We start from the raw sequence: 7,072 nt of genomic DNA on the forward strand, positions 1-7,072 counted from the left end.
CCTTCAAGAGTTTCTAAAACCTTTGCAGCTAGTTTAACTGGTGGTCAAATCATGGCCTAGGGGCAGGTCTTTCTTTTTGAGAAAAAATGGGTAATCTTTTATACTTCTTTCACTACTTGGCCTCTAAATACCATTCATCTTTTCACTTCCAAGTCTTTCATTAAGTTATTCCCTACACCTAAAGCTCTGCTCTACTTCTCTTTATCTGTTGAATCTCATCTCAATTTGAACTCCACTTAAAATATCTCATTTGTCCTCTAGAATGTAAGTCCATTTAGGTCAGGAAATGTGTCTCCCTTAAGTTTTATATTTTCCTTAGCACACAGGGCAGTATTTAATAATACTTTAATAATTTAATAAATACCAGAGGAGGCACTCAGTAAATACACATTGATATGTTTTTGTTACACATTTAAGTTCTCCTAAATCTGGGATGCAACAGCCCCAGGGGAATGGAACAGAGGACGAATCAGGCTGGTGGTGGGGAAGCAGGGAAGTAGGGAAAGGTCTGCAACATGAGGCTCTGCCCGGATTGACCTTTCTCTCCTCACACTGTGCCTTCTGAAAAAGATTAGAGAAAGAGGCACACAGTTAAGGTGGAGGACTCTGCCTACCCAAACCCACTTTCTGTGCCCCACAAACTCAGAGAATATTCCCTCAGTCCATCCTGGCTTCCTTTTTTTTTAATAGTTATTTTTTTAACAGATATTTTATTTTTATATCACTTTCATCTCCAAATATATCCTTCCCCTTCCCCTACCTAGGAAGCCATCCTTCTCACAAAGAATAAAATTGAAAGAGAAAAAAAAAGTTCAACAAAATCAACACATCAACGTATACATAATGTTCCATACACATAAGTCTCCTCCTCTAGGAAGAGAAGAATGAAGGACATTTTCTCAGCTCTTCTCTGGCCCCAGCCTTGGTCATGATCATTAGGCAAGGCTCCGTTTCTCTCTTGGATCTTGCATCAACATGATTGGAGTCATCATATATATCGTTTCCTGCTTTGCTTACTTTGGCCGTTTTTGTCAGTTCATCTAAATCATCCCACACTTCTCGGAATCCTCCTCATTCATCATTTCTTCTTGTGTAGTAATATTCCATTGTGTTTGGAGCAGATCCCAAAGTAACTACTAGGTTCTACTTCCATGCACCCCCTCCCCCAGCACTCCCTCCTTCTTGAGGAACAGTACCCAGAGCTATTGTCTAGATCAGGGCTTCCTAAACTTTGCCCACTCGGGACCCCTTTTTGTCCAAGACATTCTTATGCAACCCCATGTGTAGTTATACAAAATAGGGACACAAATCAAACATTTACTGATAATAAATCATAATTTCACAACCTCATGACATCACAACCCATAATTTAAGAAACCGGTCTAGACGACTAAAGGATCGCTGTTCAATGGATCCTTTATTTAGAAAGAACAAATAAAAACTTTACATGTTGATGGTGAAAGATTATTGAACTGAAACACTACATATAAAATATGCCACAAGTTGGAGATCAGCCCTCTCTTACGAGGGGTTCTGCCTCAGGAGTCATGCAAGCTAAGGGAACCTGACCCCCCAGAGAGGGGTTCAGACTTTCCTCATCTTCTCTGACTCACTGAGCACTCACCTGGAAGTATGCCGGGAAAACTTCTGAAACAAAGCTTATATGTGGTTCACGTTTAGGGTGGCCCTTAATTAAACCCCGAAGAGAAAAGTTACTCCATGTACAAACTAGTATCAGGGAGAGGGCATTTATTTATTCCCTTCCTCTTCCACAAAAGAATCATCATCGCACACTGACAAACCCTAAAGCGTGAAACAATGATCTGCGGTTCTTATTACACTTTCCTAGAGCGGAAAGACTTCCAGGATACTTGTGGGACTTTTGAATTCATTTCACTTTCATCTCAGCTTATATTGTCTAAGCAACAAGGTCCATATTTTCTGGCCGGCCAATTCTATACAACTCATCCTCCCATCTGCCCTTCCCTCTGTCTGCTCCATGACCTTTCATATACATATATACATATATATATATATATATATATATACATATATATATATATATACATATATATATATATATATACATACATATATATATATATATATATATAGACAGAGAGATAGAGAGACAGAGACAGAGACAGAGAGAGACAGACAGAGACAGAGACAGAGACAGAGACAGAGAGAGATGATTTTTCCCCTGGAAAAGGTGTAGCTATAAAGAACAATTCCTTCTAGGTAATCAGCAACTGATTCAATTATTCCTGACCTGCCACTGATGAGGACGTTGCTGACCTGAAGCATCTCTCTCAAAATTACATTCAGAAGGAGAAAGGGAATAAATCTTTATCTAGGTACTTTGCCAAGTGCTTTTAAAATATTATATTATTTGATCCCCCTACAAGCCTATGAGACAGTTACTGTTATTATCCCCATCTTTTCAGTTGAAGGAGCTGAGGAAAACAGGTTAAGTGACCTGCCCAGGGTCACCAAGTAAGTGTCTGAGGCATTTAACTTCAGGTCTTCCTGACAGCAGACCCACTGATGTTCTAGCTCCTGCATTCCCAGCTGCTTTCATAGGAGTGATTAGGAATACTTTTTCAATCCTGTGAAGACATAGCACGTCCTTCATATTCATTCACCAATCAAGACAGGGGGACAACGTGTGCAAAGGCGCCAATGTCTCAGGGAGTGGCTGGGAGTCTATCTGGATGTTGATACAGAAGAGCAGGTTGGGACGGAGCCCCGAATGAGAAGGCGTGAAAGACCAGTCTCTGGTCACACCCAGGAGTGTCCGGGGTAGTCCACATGAGAGTGAAACATATTCGCTTTGAAGCAAGCTGACTCCAGCTTCCTGGCTTTGGCTCTGCATTGCCTTCTTCACGGTTGGATCTTCCCCAAGAGCAGCCGGCCTCCCCGGTTCTGCTCAGGGCCTGCCTGGTGTCCTTGCTGGGTAAACAACCAGCCCCCTCTCCAGGACCGCACAGGTAGAAGGACTGGGTCGCAGCAGGGTCTTGCACACAGGTGGAGTCCTGTTACACCTCCCTCAAATCCCGGGGCTCCCGGGGACATGAAAGCGATTGCTTTCTCCGAGCTGCTTCCTGAAGGTCCGGGATGCCTCTGCTGCCCTGCTGGCACCGAGAATGGGCCGCTATGTCTGAGCTCTGGTGTCTGGCCAGATGTCCCTCAGCTGAGGGACGGCCCTTGGTAATGCTCGGGTCTCTGTGAGGGGGCTCGCCAGCGTGAATGTGGCCTCCAATAAGGCAGATCCAAACCCACCTATGCAGGGCTTATTTCTGTCTTCCCATGAGTCATCCTGGGGGCTTAGCCAGTATGGAGGGAGCTTTCTGGCTTTGTCCAGACATCAGAAGGGTATTAATAGAACAGTAAGGCTATCAGACTTGCCGAGCACCCAGGCCCTCGTTTCCCAGCATTTGTTTCCATAAATTGCTTTCTAAATTACTTCTCTTCTTGGGAATTCCTGAATGTGGCCTGTTAACACCAGTGGGTGTGTCCTTTGAGGAGCAATAACTTTATAATCAGATGTGCTAATTAATGAGGCCCCTCTTAGGTAAGAATCCCCCAGAAGCACAAGTTTTCCTCAGGTTCTTAAGATGCTCTTCCTTCAATACTTCGAGAATGAGCAATTTCAGTAGCATGAAGGTTCTTTTCACCAAAGCAGATTGCAAACTCGGTCATTTAAAGAGCGGCTGTGGTGGATGCTCACAGAGCCGCAAGAGATCAGTCCTCAGAGCTGGTCCAGTGGCACAAGTCCTGACAGAGTTCCCGTTCTGTTGCCTGGAGAGCTGGGATCCGGGTGTCTTCACACTGAAAACCTCAATGAACGATGAGGAAGGCTAAAGCATTTATCAAATGGGTACTATGTTCCAGTGCGCATTTTGGGAGCTTGGCAGCCCAGTGCTGAAAGGGAGGGGATGTGGGTACAGGAGAGGTTTGGGGCAACAAGATCAATAGTCAGGACAAGATGATGCGACCCCTAAAGGATACTTTGTAGAGATCTGAGTCCCATTGGAGGTAGGTGAATTAAAACAAGATGGCGTCATGAAGGGCACCCCTTCTGGAACCCCAAGGAGTGTCCAGGGGAGTCCACATGAGGGTGGAACATATTAGCCTCTAGAATAAAAATCCCACCCCTCACTGTACAGTGGCTGGAGGGCCACTAATCTAAGTTCCCTATGCTAGAAGTCCCTTGAGGGAGGTTAACCTCACCTTTTTTGCATCTCCGGGGCTTAACACAGAGCCTGACACACAGCAGATGCTGATACAGATATATGATCAATAAATAAATGTTGACAGATTGACTTCAGGCGCCCTCCTCTGTGCTCCCTCCCATCCGCCTCCTGCCCGCCACGTCCCCGAGTGCTCTGCTAGCGGTGACAGGTCGGTACAGCGAGACCCTCCGTGATTCCTGGCTCGCTTGGTCACCAGGAGGACAAAGTCCTATGACAGATAGTTAAGGGAAGAAGTGCAACCTGGGGTCTTGGGACACAGCAAATCAACCTGGCCGCCTTTCAAGGAGTCCCTGAGCGCAAGTCCTAGAATGATGGTAGCAAGCTCAAATAGCTTGCATATTCACTTAGAAAGCCACTCATCCGTATTATCTCCATTGCATTATGTTGCTTTTTTGGTTCAATATTTCCCTGATCCAGGCCATATTCAGGTTTTTTTTTTTTCTAGCAGCCAATTTGACACCTCTGCTCTAGAACACAATCAAGGCATGGGTAGAAATGCTGGCTTTTTAATTCTCAGTGGGACGGAGCTTTTGCACCAAGACACAGGACTGACTTTTAAAATGGGGCAGATGTCTGTTAGTGGAGATTACCTATGGCCTAGTTAAAGAATTTCAAATACAAAAGGACTTTGCAAATGCTTCTCTGCTGAAGACTTACACTGGTGCCAGCAGTTTATAGAGGGACTACTGGACCTAATTATCATCATTTTAACGAGTATTTCTTGGGTATAATTAGCTGGATTTAATTGATTAGAAAGGGGAAAAGGTATCATTTGGAGAAAGAGTGCTCAGGCTTTTTCCACAGCTGCAGTCTGGGTGGATCTTAAAATGCCAAATTTCAGGGCACCTGGGATCGTCTCTGGGTCCTCTTCACCCCGATGGCTAAGAGCAGCTATCCCAGTCACACTCACTTCCTCTGACCCTAGGTTCTTATTACTCCATTAAGAACATTGTGACTATGGTTCATGGTTCCAGAACTAGGGTTGGGGATGGGGAAAGCGAAGAGGAAATGGTACAGTCTTGACAGCCGGTCAATGACAAAGATGGCTGAAAAGTAGGGAGTCAAGAGAAAAGGGTGGGAGAGGAAACATTGTGGAAATAGACTCTGAGAGAGACAGTCACCGATTAGTCAGGCAACAAACATTATTAAGGGCCTACTATGTGCTAAGCACTCAACTAAGGGCTAGGAAAACAAAGAAAGCTTTGACGTGGTGAGCCAATATTAATTGGATACTCTATAAAGCTTTATACTCCAGGCTTTTGAGGAAAATCAGGGGATAATCTTGATCATCCAGTAGAGTATTTCCAAATAAGAATGTAAATATTTTCACGTCTAAATTGTGTGTGAAGTAAAACGGCAAGGAGATGTCCTTAAGATGCCACCTGAGCTTCTCTTAGGTTTTATTTCTGAATCTGACACAAACTTTTTTTTTCTTTTTTTTTTTCTTTTTTCTTTCTTTCTTTTTTTTTTTTTTTTACTAGACTGGAGTTATCTTTGATTCTTTTTTTTAACTTTTAATTTATTTTGAGTTTTAGGGAACTTTTAATGTGCTTTATATATTGAGGAACTATTTAGATAGTGAGGAGAAAGTTGATCAGACCCTTCAAAACATTATTTTTCCTTTTGCAGTGGAAGAGAAGAGGATTTGGAGTCCTGCTCTTTTGCTGTAACTGAGAACAAGTCATGCAACCTCTCTGGGCCTTACCTTCCTCATGGAAAAAAAAGGCAGAGGGTTGGGCTGAATCACCTTTTAAGTGTCCCTCCAATTCTACTAGTCCAAGGTTCTTCTTCACAAAGTAATTCTAACAGTCAAAAATATAACAAAAGAGGCTTTGAAAAGTTCAAAGTGCTTAAATTCAAGTTCTAGTGAGAGATTTTTAAATCAACATAAGAAGAAATTACTTCCTAAAAAGTAGAATGTCCAGAAATGGATTGGGCAGCTTTAAAAGGTAGTAAGTTTCCAATCATAAGCTGGATGTCAGTTGCTTAAAGAGGTCAAGAAATCTCTAGGGCAGATTCAGTCTTTAGGGAGTAGTTGAATTCGATGGCTTCTGAAGTCCCCCCCGTAGTGCTGAGATTTCTATTGGTTCACAATCCAGAGAATTTCTAGGTTGCCTATTTTTCTCACTCTCTCTCTTTTTTAAAGAGAAATTTAAAATGGCAAATTGATTTGAGCAATTTGAAGGAGCTATATAATGATATGGTGCTAACACTTTTTTTTACTCTTAAGGAGATATTATTATTATTATCATAACTTTTAATTTACAAAACATATACATAGGTAATTTTTCCAAAATTGACCCTTGCAAAACCTTCTGTTCCAACTTTTCCCCTCCTTCCTCCCACCCCATTCCCCTAGATGCCAGGTAGTCCAATACATCTTAAATATGGAAATTAACACTTTTCTAAATAATCTTTTTACTCATTTCTGTTGTTGGCGATGGGAAATGGCATTTTGTGTGTTTGAATTACATTTCAATTCAATTTGATGAAGTATGCCATTTTTCCATGATCTCAAATTTACTTTCTTTTGGCACACATCAAATGTCATCAATCATCACTTCATCACACATCAAACAACATCACTTCACTATCTGATCCCCTTGCTTGAAAACATATCCATTTATAAAGAAATCAAGAGAATAATTGAGGCAGGACTTACCCTTTTCTGTCCTTCATCAGTGACCATTATCATGGCGGACAGCTCCAGGCTATCGATAGGAAGAAACAAAAATTTTCTACATTCAATAAGGGAATGTAACTTTAGCATTGATGTGTTACAGTGCAGACTAAGAAAAAGAAAGAAGCTGTTTGTG

General features: G+C 42.2%; 1 protein-coding gene across 1 annotated transcript in view; it reads right to left on the minus strand.

Moving 5' to 3' along the window:
- PROM1 (prominin 1) overlaps positions 1 to 7,072 on the minus strand; it is a 233,347-nt gene extending 226,275 nt beyond the window's left edge. Inside the window, exon 1 of the mRNA XM_074274792.1 lies at positions 6,919 to 7,072. The gene's annotated coding sequence lies outside the window, so the exon portion shown is untranslated. The remainder of the gene's footprint in view (positions 1 to 6,918) is intronic.

This window comes from Sminthopsis crassicaudata, chromosome 6 (genome assembly GCF_048593235.1).
Source record: "Sminthopsis crassicaudata isolate SCR6 chromosome 6, ASM4859323v1, whole genome shotgun sequence".
In the NCBI taxonomy this organism is placed as follows: domain Eukaryota; kingdom Metazoa; phylum Chordata; class Mammalia; order Dasyuromorphia; family Dasyuridae; genus Sminthopsis; species Sminthopsis crassicaudata.